The sequence below is a fragment of the Parasteatoda tepidariorum genome, chromosome 3 (genome assembly GCF_043381705.1).
Source record: "Parasteatoda tepidariorum isolate YZ-2023 chromosome 3, CAS_Ptep_4.0, whole genome shotgun sequence".
Lineage (NCBI taxonomy): Eukaryota > Metazoa > Arthropoda > Arachnida > Araneae > Theridiidae > Parasteatoda > Parasteatoda tepidariorum.
In genome coordinates this window covers 32,150,242-32,164,169 of record NC_092206.1, presented here as the reverse complement: position 1 = coordinate 32,164,169, position 13,928 = coordinate 32,150,242, and the positions used below count along the sequence as shown (strand labels likewise).

At 30.2% G+C, this 13,928-nt stretch overlaps 1 protein-coding gene and 1 long non-coding RNA gene across 2 annotated transcripts in view; one reads left to right on the top strand and one right to left on the bottom strand.

Moving 5' to 3' along the window:
• The window catches only part of LOC139425140 (uncharacterized), a 44,052-nt gene extending 32,470 nt beyond the window's left edge, over nt 1-11,582 (bottom strand). Inside the window, exon 1 of the long non-coding RNA XR_011636373.1 lies at nt 11,447-11,582. This is a non-coding gene — a long non-coding RNA (uncharacterized lncRNA). The remainder of the gene's footprint in view (nt 1-11,446) is intronic.
• LOC107439942 (WD repeat-containing protein 86) overlaps nt 1-13,928 on the top strand; it is an 84,450-nt gene that overhangs the window by 16,415 nt on the left and 54,107 nt on the right. The gene's annotated exons all lie outside the window — the stretch shown is intronic.

Below are 13,928 nucleotides of genomic sequence, written 5' to 3'. Positions count from 1 at the left end.
TTCATAAAGTCTTTATAACACATAGAGAAAATACTTTTTTTTTTATTGGACATGGATCAATGTACAGATGAGTCGTATTTTTAAATTGATCAAGAAAGCTACTTTAATAAAAAAATATAACGATTTCCTTGATAGGCAATAAGATTAACCTGTGCGTTTTACTGTTATTTAGTGGAAGTTTATAAACTTTTTAAGTACCTTCCCGGACAAAATGCTGCAAAAGAATTTCTCATCGTTTAAAGAGCATTTTTTTCAACGGCAGTCAACGGTTTTTTTCAACACTGGTCTCTCGTTCATTGCCTCGCCACGCCACACTGCAGCTGATGCCCGTTCACACGTCACACAACACAGAGAGAAACATACATGCCCTAAGTGGGATTCGAACCCGCAACCATTGGCTTCGCAGTCAGGCACGCTGACCACTTGGCCACCTGAGTGGCTTAATGTAGGAATTTTCATTTATTTCATTTTTTCATGTCCTTAACATAACATTCGTTCATCATGTAATCATTTAGAAGTATGACAGTAATACGGCATAATAAACCGTAGAGTGTCTACTATTTAAATCTATTGTATCTACCAGTCGGATTGTTAAAGTTTTGCTAGAGGATTCGGGAAATGATTGGACTTGGAGAAATTTTAGGAAAGGATTGCGATACCGTCAGAGCGGATTGCCTTTAAGTGATATAGAGCAAGGTAACAACCAAACATAATTATCGTTTACCTATGCATACCAATCTTTAAAAAGTTTATTTTTTTAAAAATTAAGGTAAAATAAAAACAAGCTGTTTATCAAAACGCAAGATGGACTGCATAATTTAAAGTAGATTGTTGTTTTGGGTAATATGTTTTTTCTATGAGTTTCAAAGTATTGGGGTGAATAAATGTAATAAAAATAAACTCCATTAGGGTTAATAAGATTATTGGCTGATGTATTGTTGATCAGTTGATGATGAAGCTCGGTAGCATGTATTCGCTTTACTTTGTCTGATATCGAGCTAATGGATAGAGATACTCCTTTAAATTTCAGTACTTCATTATTCAACCTAATTTTTTTAAGTTCTTCCATATTTAACAGTGAGAAAACTTTTTATAAAACGAGTTTTTTAAAGCTAACTTTTGTGAAGAAAAAAATCTTACAACTCAGCTCACTTTCAGAAGCAAAACTCCGGTTTAACACTTTAACAATCTTTTAGCTGAATGAGGTTATTTTTGATAATCATTTCATCTTAAAATCACGTGGGATTTAAAATGACGTGAAACGTTAATTCTCAACTATTTTTGGTCTTAAGTATGTATTTTGAGAGCATTCTATTTGCGATTAATCTATTTTTAACTTACTTTAGAGTCATCTGCTGTAGATTACGGAATGGAACGAAATTAAAGCATTTAATCTATTCGGTTCATTCTCTATTATTTTATGTTGTTTTAATAAACTGTTGATCGATGCACTTTTGATAAAATTTTTATTCTCACAAAAGTGAAGATAGAAATTTTCCCAATTTGACGAAGTTTGGGCAGACCACATCTCAGAAAATAATATCGTCAATAGTGAAGAAAAAATTTCGAATTTTTAGTATCCTTTATTTACAGTGATGCTCAATTTTATCCTTAAAGGAAAAAAATTAATTCTGCTCTGAAATTAAAAAGCTTCTATGAAAATTTAATTATGAAATTATAAGAACAAATTGTGACAAAAAACTGTCAAAATAATTTAAAGCGAAAATAGGTTTTCTTGCAAAATTGTAGTGATCCGTAAAGAAGATAAAGCAAAAATAGTCAGCCTCTGGAACTAGCGCAACTAGGTCACACGGGCAAGGTATTGCGGTGGCACGCAAGAATTGCAATTAACATTACTTATATTCACTTAAAAAACGCTACCGGGATAGCCTGGTCGGTAGGGCGCTGGGCCAATGTCCGAGAGTTCGTGAGTTCAAACCCCACCGGCCGAAGACTTCCCGTGTAGTAAAGTGACTGATGCACGTTAAATCTGTCGAGTCTCAAAAGTCTTTCATGTTTCTATAACAAATCAAAACCTCTGGGGGTACTGGATTGGAGATCGATCGTTCTCTGATTCAGATCAAAACTACGATCTGTGGATGAATGAATGGATCCTCCCTGTAAACGGGTGTGACGTATGGTGTGGCAGAAGTCAAATTCTTGGCCATAGATGGCGCCACTGAAAAGCAAGAAATGTACTCTCTGTCTTAAATTTAGGCTTGTCCGTGTGGCAAGTCGCAGTAGAAACAACAACAACTTAAAAAACATTTTTAATTCCAGCTGTCATTATAGAAGAATTCAGAAAAAAATTTCGTTTCTGCGGGCCATTGTGACACTTTCCCGGATGTGATGCGTAATATAGTACACACTTTACCTTGCAAATCCATGTTGTAGCAGAGATGTACAAAAAATAAAATATCTAACACTATCCAGCATTAATAGCCTCACCTTCCATTTATTGCTTACCACTGTATGTGGCTCCTTTAGAATATTTAACCCTAGCTCAGTATTTAAATGAAATATTTTCAAAATGCCATTTATTCAATTTATAATTGAAAAAAGTTAATAACTGAACAACAAATATTGTCACACAATGTAGTTACATAATTTAAAAGAAATGTACAATGGTTTAAATGTTATTTTCGTCTTTTTTTAGAGAAAATCAGGAAGTATCACCCTAGAAACGTGAAAAATAATGTATCTTAATTTAACTCGAACAGTAATGGAGAAAAGTTCAAAATTTCTGGGACAAGGTTATCAGTACTTAATGATTTGCAAAAATTCAACCTCGGGGTGAATCATAGTAGACATAAAAAACAATCCAAAAACAATATCAGTGTTTGGAAAACATTGCACGTAAGTTCTTATTTTTCTAAACTGCATACCTAGGATTCAGTGAAAGTAAACTAAAAAAATATTAAAAAAGATCTTTTTGTATTAAAAAAGTAGATGATTCTCAGTCAGATAGGTTAAGAAAATAAAAACATTCGTTTGCATATAACAAATATTTAGATTTTGAAATCCCTTTTAAAAGTAAATAAAATTTCCTTCTCCTTGTGCTTCTTAACCTCTAAATCAATTTTATTCAATAGTTTGAAACGAAAGTCCATTGTGTACATTAAAAATTAAAACAGTATTGGGTTCCTGTTTTGAATTTCTTATACTAAAGGAATTTGAAAACTTATCCTTGCATGCTATCGAAAGTAAACTATTTTCTTCGTATTAAAAATAAATACCACGCATTCCTACTAAAGTATTTACCCCTGGGGCTTGAGCGGCTACCAGGCGCGACGGCAGGTGGTGGATAGCCGAATGTCCTGTAGTGCTGACAGGATAGCCTCTGAATAACAAATAGGAGGTCGCGAACCAACTCCCGTAACCCAGGTGTTACGCGACCCGTGCCTTGGGTGAATGGCACTGCGGTTATAGTGTCTTAACGGAGCCTCTAGTTTGACTGGCGAACATCTAGAGTAATTGCCTTACCCAGTAACTCAGGCAATGCTGGGCTGACTTTCTTTACCTGAGCTTTTTATTTGAGGTAATTTATGGCTGAAAATGACAAAAATACAACTCAAATTACTGCATTTGCAGGTGAAAATCCCAAAGTAGACCTTTCTGCAAAAGAAAAGGAAACTAGGGAAAAACCAACTGAAGGAGATAAAATGAACCCTTCATCAAAAGAGGTAGAAATGACCTCTACCCANCTTATTTAAGCACTAAGCACAATCATTACGGTGCTAAGTCTTAGACTTCGTGTTCGGTGCGCCTATGTAAATTTTTATGTGATTTCGTCCTATTCAGAACTTATATACTATTCAGAACTTATATCCTATTCAGAACTTATATCCTATTCAGAACCCGTCCAGAACTAAGCGTTAAAGTGAGTTTTAAAATTTTAAATTATTAAAACGTAAATTTACTACCAGTTTTATAAATTTATAATATTATCATTTTCCGCTGTCAACCTTGTGAACACAACTGTCTGCCAATATAGTCTTTTCAAAAAGACTTATTTAAAAAATTGTAACTAGCGATTTATGCAAATAGACGGTATCATTTTTCGAATCCATTTGGACTTATTGGTTCAAGCGCTATAAATAGGAGCAGTACTCATAAATGCATTGTCCATTTTCTGATACGCGCATTTGTAGCTGAGCCTATTTTTGTCTACACACATTTTGAGCTGTTCCCGTTTTCTTAAGCATGAATTGTGAGTTATGACAATTTTTGTAAATAAGCATTTTGAGCTGTTTCCATTTTCCTAAACGCGCTTTTTGAGCTATGTCCATTTTCGTAAACGTGCAGTTTGAGTTGCACCCCGCGCTATTCCATTTTTATAAACATGAACTATGAGCAGTGTCTAGTTTTCTAAATAAGCATTTTGAGCTGTAACCAAATTTAAAAAATATTCCATATAATACTGAATTTAAAATGAAATATATATCACGACAGCTCATTTTGTCTTTTTGTAATCGTACGGAAGCTTATATGATAAGACCATTATACAATGCATAGGAACTTTAAAATTAAAGCCATATAAGTGAAACAATTTTTTAAAAAATAATATCCTGATAAAAAATACAAATCAGTGGAACAAACTGAATCAATTTTTGAAACCAAATCTGTTATAGTACACTGAAACATTTATGGACCTTTTGATTGAAAACGTTTTCATTTTGATGCAAAAATCAAAATAAAAATGTTTTCAACTGAAACCATCACGAAATAATTACAGATTTCACGTGGGGGTTGGAATGTAAAGAGAGTTAAAACAGAGTCCTCTGGAATTCAAATAATTTTAAAATTACAATGAGTAATTGGATAACAACTAACTTTGAGCTGAAACTAAATATCAGTTGAGCACATGTTTTAGGTACTAATTTTTGCATGAAATGCAATAAAAGTACAGCAACTACTGTTTTAATTGTTTGAACGAATTTTCAGCATTATAGTTTTTGGACTCTTTGAAATAATTTCAGGAAGTTTGAGGTATTTTCAGAAACTTAAAAGAAGTTTATTCTGTCCGAATGCACTTTAATGCATAATAAGTAATGGATAATTGCATTATTGCATTGTCTCGGTTATATAATAATACGCCATCAATCGTCTTTTATCGTACCAGTGTGTATTTAATTTACGTCTTTTAGCTGTTTAACAAACAGTTATTTTAAATGAACAGTTATATTTCATGCAGTAGTTGCGTTAAAATTATTTTGAGAAAATATATAATAACTCTTAAATTAACTTGGGAAATTGATAGATTTTAAAAATTCATACGTTTAAAAATCGTTATGAGAGCAAATATCTTAAAATATAGCAAATTTCTATCTCGTTAACTAATGTATGTTTATAACTTGTTAGATTCTAATCATATTTCTTTTGTCGGTAAACACATCAATCTGTAGTTATGAAACGTTAATATTTTTTGTGTTGTTTGAATTTTGAATTAGAAATCTTAATTAGAACACTAAATGGAAATAATATTTTTCTGATATTCTAAAATCAGACTTGATTTGAAAATTTTTATTCAAATTATAATTTTATTAAAATTTAATGCACTTGCAGTCACAGATTATGTGTAACATATAAATGTAACATAATTTACTCGTTGGAATAGATATTATATATTTACCTGCTTTTATTGATATTATATAAAATGCATTTCGTAAAATATAATTTGAACACAAGAAAAAAATTTAAATTTAGTTTCACATTTTAAATAATCTCGAAGAAATACATGAGATAATGGCACACACGATGATTTAAATTTTTACATTGTTCTTTTTACATCGCATATTCCTACATTTTAAATTATTTTTCGTATAAGCTATTATTTTCGACGAAACAATTGAATCCTAACGAGTTAGAGCTTTCAAAATTTTCAAAATATTCAACAACAGCAATAACCTTTGCTTCACAACAGAGAAATAATTTAATTTTCATTGATAGAGTTTAGCTATAAATGGTAAGCGAAGAATTCTATACAGGTAAAGCGAACAATTCTTTTGGTAATTATTTATGTAACTACGTTTTAAAATTTGAAAGTTCAAACAGAACATCTTCCCCAATTTAATAATGTGAATTTTGTTTATAGTTTGAAAAACCGAGAATTCGAGTTTTATTAAACTATCTTTGATTTTTTTTTTATTTNTTTCGTTCCGGTTTTTGGTTTTCCGGTTTTCTGATTTCCGGATAACGGGTTCTGTACTGTAGTTTGAAAAACCGAGAATTCGAGTTTTATTAAACTATCTTTGATTTTTTTTTTATTTTGCGAGAAAGTATGGAGATTAGTGTAAGAAAATTAAAAAAATTCAGAAAAGTCATTTTCAATTATTTATGAATTTCTGAAAAAGATTTCCTTAAAATGTATCTTTTAAATAATGGATCAAATATTACCTTTTTTTTACATTAATTTTCAAGCCTTGTATATTTATTTTATTGACATTATTAAAATGTATTCAAATAAATTAAAAGAGGTGGTTAGGGAAATATTTTTTTTTTAATTTCCGTATGATATTTTGCCTGCAATTCTTGAGAACAGTTGGCTGCAAGGTTACATGAATGAAAAAACAGAGTAAAAAACAATCTATTTTATTTAAATAATTCTATTTTATAACCGACGTTGGCCCTATTTTGAATTTACCACTACAATTATGTAACTCCATAGCATTGTAATTTTGAATGCAACAAAGAAGAGTAGGGAACTCCTGGATAAAACATTGGAACAGGCCTTCGTGGTGGACTTTCTGGTGGAAGTTACCCTCATTTGCGTCAAGTGTAGAGAATATCTCCCATGGTTAGCCCGACGGCAAAGGAATTCTAACGTATGATCCATCAACCACTAAGGATAATTTGTGTTAGAACAGTGATCTGTGCGACCCGGGAACAGAATTTGTATCAACCAGCCAACACTGGGATTAGACCTAGGTCACTTCATTGGGAGGCGAACGCTCTACTCCCTGATCCACCACGACTCTGTAATTACATGTTTTTATTTTATTTTATAACAGTAAAATGAAATAAAAATATTACGGCAGACCGAATTTCTAGTTTGGGACTACCAATATTCAACTCCGTATTCTTGTAATTTTGAGCCCAATCCAGAAGAAAATGGAACTCCTGGATCAAGTATTGGGAGAAATTTGCCTTCATGGAGGACTTTTTGATGGACCTAATCCGCATTTGAGTAACAAAATCACGAAAACTTCCCACAGTTAACCTGACAGGCAAGGGGACTCTATCCCGCAATCCGTCTACTATTGAGATTATTTTACGTCAGCACTGTGGTCGGTGAGAGCCGTGTGCGGAATTCGATTCAACCACCCATCGCTAGGATTTTCACCTCTTTGGGAGGCAAACACTCATTGGGATATTTTTTTACAACTGTTGTTGAACAGATGACATAATTTTGGGGGGTCTACTACTACTAATTTTCAACTCCGCAGCCTTGTAATTTTGAACCAAATCGAGAAGACAAGGGAACTCCTGAATCTAGTATTGAGAGAAATTTTGCTTTCCTGGACGACTTTTTGATGGAACTAACCCAAATTTGCGTTATGCGGAGAAGAAGACCACGAGAACCTCCCCTGAGGGTAAATGGACTCCATGATCCGTCTACCACTGAGGATATTTCACTGCATGCGTCAGCACTGTGGGCGGTGCAAGCCGGATGCGGATTCAGCCATCGCTTGGAATTCGAACCCAGTTCATCTCTTTGGAAGGCGAACGCTGATCTGTGATTAATATTATGAGACCACAAAATCATTTGTCACAAAGTTGATCAGGTCTTAGATCCATGACCCCTCAACTGCTCACAACCAGATGAAGTGTTAAAAATTGACTGATTTTTAATTAAATGTTAAAAATATTAACTGTCATTTATTTAGAAGGTTGCACGAAAAAAATTCCATAGAAAATTAAGTTACATTATAACTTATTTATCAAATAAGTATTGATTTCTAAGTAGTTATTTTATTATAAAATGCGACATCTAAATAAAAAACTACAGAAAATTTAATTGAATCTGGGATTCAATGGCCCATACAACGAAATAATGAATTATATAAAACAAATCAAATGGTAAGAAATATACTACAAATTTAAATAAATAATCCCAGGAAACAGAAGCGTTAAGATATTTTCTGATTGAAAACGCTTTTAAATAATTCGCTTCGAAAGTAATTATTTTGATTTTATTATTTAATGATGATTATTATTATATTTTATTTAATGGTTACTTTTGAAGCGACCTTTTGCTAATTCCATGTACCTTAATAAAATAAGCTTGTATTATTACCTGATTGAAAACTTCATTCACTTCAAAGATAATTATTCGTTTCATAATTACATGTAATAATTTACTATTCATAATTATATATAATAATTCGCTATTCATAATTATATATAATTATTCGCTATTAAAAATAATTATTCGCTAAACGAATTATATTAAAAATATAATTCGCTTCAAAAATAATTATTTGGATGTTATTATTTAATGATGATTATTATTATATTTTAATGGTTATTTTTGAAGCGACCTTTTACTAATTCCATGTACTTTAATAAAATAAACTTGTATTATTACCTGATTGAAAACTTCAATCACTTCAAAAGTAGCCATTAAATAAAATATAATATTAATCATCATTAAATAATAAAATCAAAATAATTATTTTTGAAGCGAATGAAGTTTTCAATCAGGTAATAGTACAAGTTTATTGTATTAAAGTACATGAAATAAGTAAAAGGCTACATAACGAAACAAGTGCATTCAAAAGTGCATAAAATCAGAAAAAATTGTGAATGCGATAAAAAAGTAGTATATAAAGTGCAAAATAACGTTTAAGTGAATAATTCATCCTAAGATGTTAAGGTGAAGAATTTTAATTAACAAATCTTTCAGGAAAAACGCAAAACTAGGGCCTTAAAAAGTCATATTGTTGCCTATAGTGTTGGCCAAAAACTGAAATCCAAGAATTTCCTTCCTTGATATCAGTGGTTTATTTGGGCTTGAAACGCCCGCTATTAGCCCTATACCATTAGATATTTTCATCAACCTAAACCGTATTATTGCCAACACAATTACAACCAATATTATACAGCCTCAATAATATTTCATATTTAAACATATCGAGCAAGTAAATCCTTTTTAAACTTGCTTATCCAATATTATATAATCATTGGATTGAACGAAAGAATATCTAGAGTTAACTTATTAAGATTGCTGCAAATGTGCGGTTTTTTAGCTTCAAAAATATCTATATTATAATTCAATCCTGAATAGATATTTTCCAGGGAGTACTTTTTAAGCATTATAATTTTTTTTAAAAAAAGCATTTCTATCTTCCTTTTTTTTGTAACATGACTATTTAAAATAGCAAGCATTTAAATATAAAGGATCTTATTGATAGAATTTAAAGAGACCCTTAAAACATCCAAAAATTTTAATTTAAAGAAACTGATGACTTATAGAGTACAAAGTGATACAGTAAAAGTTTTTGTATTCAAATAAAATGTATTTACTATTTATATTTCAAATTGGAAAACGCTTTGCTAAACATGACTAGGACAGAATGAAAACGTTTCCTGGATATATGTAAATATTTACAGTAGGAAATAGAAACTTCTATAAGATATGGGTTATTAATTCTAACCTCTAAATCTTCAATTTAATTTACTCGAGATCATACTGAACTCTCGTAAGAAAAGAAAAAATATTCCCCATACAATTTTGCTATGTTAAAGAAGAGGTAAAAAATATTTTAAACTATAATATTGAAAATTTCAAGCACTTGAATTTCCTTATTTTAGTATTTTAACTTACGAATTTCACCAACAAAAAAGAAACTTTATTTATTTAAATATTCTAAACCTTGAAGCCCTTACACTTTGTCTTTTACGTCTTCCTTGTTATTTTGAAAATTTTTTCAATAGTTCCTTACATTTTGATTAGTTACTTTGTGAACAGCTTTTAAGCTTTTGCAATATTTTTGTTTTATGGGGAACCAATAAATGTGGAAAATGTTTCGCAAGTTGAAAAGAATGTAACATGTTGCCTATTTAATATTGTTTAAACTATCTTCTTTCCTTTTTTAAAAAAAAATCGGTTGAACGTTGAGCTATAACATCGGTACCAGAAGCCATAATACGGTGCAAAATTGCTACCTCCTTAAAAATTAATAAAATTAAATAAAATTTCTACACAAATTTTGGTTTAATATCATGTAGTTGATTATAATAAAGCAGATAATGTGGTGAAGTTTAGCACAATATTAAAGTTGTAGAAAATTTGAACGATTTTGTCCAACGCGTCTCCCAAATTTCTAAGAGCGTTGATAATTTTTTTTTTAAAAAATTGGAAATTATAGCTTTGAAAAGGAGTTTAAAGTTGCCGATATCATTGAAATCAATAAAAATATTTTAATTAATTAAAATAAAAATCCTTTCTAATTTTTATTGTTGTACAAGTTATTGTTATTTTAGCTGTTGAATTTCAAGTTGTTCTGTATCCTTCAATGCGTTTTTCTTATAAATCATGTTATTTTAAATTGATTTTTGTGGTACTGATGGATATTTCATTTCATAATTTTTTTGAAATGGATAGTGAAGATTTTAAAAATAAATCTTCGAAGGAGTATAATCAAATAGACGCAAAATCAGATAATTAGAAAATTCATTTTTGTAAATGCCTGAAATTTTTAATATTACATGGAAGTAGTAATTTAAAGGTATTCTATTAGTAATTTACTGGTGAAATAAGTCGAAAAATTCAAAGAAAGATGAATTTTTTCTGTTAATAAGGTTAAATTTGTGTAGCAAAAAAAATAAAGAAAAAAAATTAAGTGGAGGGGTTGTAGAAGGATAACAATAAGCAACAATTTTACCAAACATTTATTTTTTGCATCAGCCTGATCTTTAGTATTAACGTCAAATGGGTTTTTAACAAGTTTTAAGAATCTTATTTTCATCCTATAAGTATATCCTGTAAGTACATTTGACATTTTTCGCAAAAGAAAACATTCTTTTTGTTTTGAAATTCTACCTTATGATTAAGTTATTTTAAACCTTTCAATTACAAAACTATGTCAAGTTCTAATTAAATTTCTACACCAAATAAAAAAGAGATTAGCTGATTTATATGTTTATACGTTTTTTATTATGCATGTTAGTTAACATGCTTTCTAATCTAATGAATTTCGCTTTTTTTTTTACCATTTTCAATTAGCTAACTCTCATAAAACCAGTTATTTTCAACAATGATTCTAAGAAAAAACTATTTCTTCTTAAAGCTTTAAAAATTTAATAAAAATAGACAAAGCAATAATTTTTAATTAAAGAAAGATTCCGTTCATAATCATTTAAATTCACTGTACATGATCAACATTTACGAAAATAATTTACTAACTTAAATTTTTAGAAAAGCTTACAAGCTAAAAATACTTACGAAATTTATTTTAGCAGGACAAATTATTTCTTATCAAGGACTATCTGTACTACAGGACAAAATATTTGTTTTGACAGTTAAAGTTGAGTTAGGGAACAAAACAGACCAAATCCTTATGAAATCACGTTCATTTTATATCGCAGAATTCGCCGCGCGAAGGAGGAGTTAGCATTGTGACGTCATGAGTAACTGACATAACGATTGGTTATCACACCTACGATGTCAAAGTTTGTATGTTCGCCCGTGGGAACATGGATTTTTTTTTCTCTTTCTATTCTTGTATTAGGGACTTGTTCAATTGAAAAATAAGTTTAGCAATGAATTTTACCACATTCACGTAAAGTCGAATTCATGACTTATTCAATTTGATCAACGGGGAATGATTTAATTTCCTGCCGGGAGAATGTTTTTTTTTTCCAAAAAAATGATAAAAAAAAAAGGGAAAGAAAGAAAGAAACAAACGTTTTCAGAATTAAGACTTGTATTTGTGTTTCTAGAAATTGAAAAGATTTATCATAACTATAGTGTTTCAATAAAATATTGGATCAAGAAACCATTGTTTGAAAGTTGCAAAAAATCTTTAAGTATATACCTGGTGCGTATACTCACAATCACTAATACATATCTAATGATGTCTCGTACAAAATATTTACTTTCAATGTATCACAAATTGATGTTTAAGCAAAAAAGAGTTATCAAAATCAACCTACACTGTTAGAATATGCATTCTAAAATTACGGTTAAAAAAACCGGTAGCAGTCTGTTCATCAAAAAACCGTAAAGTTTATGGTGAAAATTATTTATTACCTTTACGGTTTTGAAACCATTTACAGCTAGTAAGGGTAAGAAAACATGAATTCAAAGCTATACGGTTTTTAAACCATTTACGACTAGCAAGATTTTAAGATCATACTTACATAGAAATAGATACATAGAAATTTATCTGGACATCGGTGTCAGGATTGTCATTATAGGTAATGGGAATTGGAGATAGAATGTGGTAGTGTTCTCATTTATCTAATGTGCAGTGGAATGTGGTTTATTAGTATATCTGATTGTTTCACCTATCGTAAGAGATAGGAAATACTAGACTTTTTCTGTCTAGCAGCTTTATGGTGCTGCCATCTATGTGAGAATGAGAGAATCGTGTTATAATAGTCCAATGTCACAAATTGGTAAGTGCAGGACAGTCAAAACTCTTCATGTGTGGATGGGTATGGAGGATGTTTTAACTCGCAGTCTATCTATTTTTGGATACAATAATTAAGAACAGTTCAAATTGTTTCCTTTTAAAAAACCTTTCCTTTTTTTTCCGTTCTTTCAAAGAGCAATTCGTTTACAGTTACTCGTATTTAAAAGAACCAATTTCTATCTCCTTCAATTTTACTTGGCCACTAAAACAGGTTTTGATTACCATTTTCCTCAATAGTATTTCGTAATTTTTTTCTTTTAATTTTTTCCATACTTAAATTAGAAGCATATTTTCTACTCTGCAGCCTCATATGGATATTTTGGTAGTTTATTTTTTCAAAAGAGCTCTTAAAGAACAGGTGCGGTTACAATGCACACTGAATAAATTATAACAAATAGTCAATTATAACGAAATATCTCGTGTATTTAAAACAAACACAATAAAAGAACGGATGTGATTGAATGTGTGTTAAACCAATTATAAGTAAATAATTTATGAACTAAAACATTAATACAAATTATTGATTTAAAATGTGCATAGTTTTTTTTAAAATATGTAACAATTTATTGATCTTGCACGACCTGCCAACCTCCACTACTGTGGGAGCTTTTTTTTTTAAAGAAATTAAGAAAAATTTATTTACTATGTATAATAAGAAATTTGAAATATCAGTCATATAGTTAAAATGTTGGTAGCATGTAAGACTTCTTTTGGGCCAAGAGTAGTGCAATAGTGGTAATCAAGAAAGAATTATTTAATATATCTGTGACAGCCACTAAGCGTTACTTTTTTATAAAAAAAAAATATCTCTAAAAAAAAACTGCCCCACCAGATATCAAAGTGGTATTCGGACGAAGAAAACTCTTCGTATCATCAATGTGAAATTCCCTGCCCTATTAGATTTTTTAAGCGAAACGAAAACCATTCCAACAAGACTAAATTTTAGAATAGCTTAGTTTGTACAATGTTTTAATACTCTGAATGATTTCTTTTTTTCGTTTCTTTTTTTAGTTGAATTCTGCGAGATTAGAAACGAGAACTTGAACAAATATGAAAGTGAGAACTGAACGAAAACCAATTGAATATGAAGAAAAACAAATATGACTGCACAGTTTCATTTCAAAACATGTTTTTTAAGAAAAAAATATCTATATATATAAAAATATTTGATAGAAAATAAAAATCACGCCACATCGCAAAAGTCTTGATTAAGAAAAAATCTCGTCCCGTTAACTGTATTTTCGAAAATCGTATTTCACTAGTTCACTTTTCCTACCTTTCCCTCCCTTT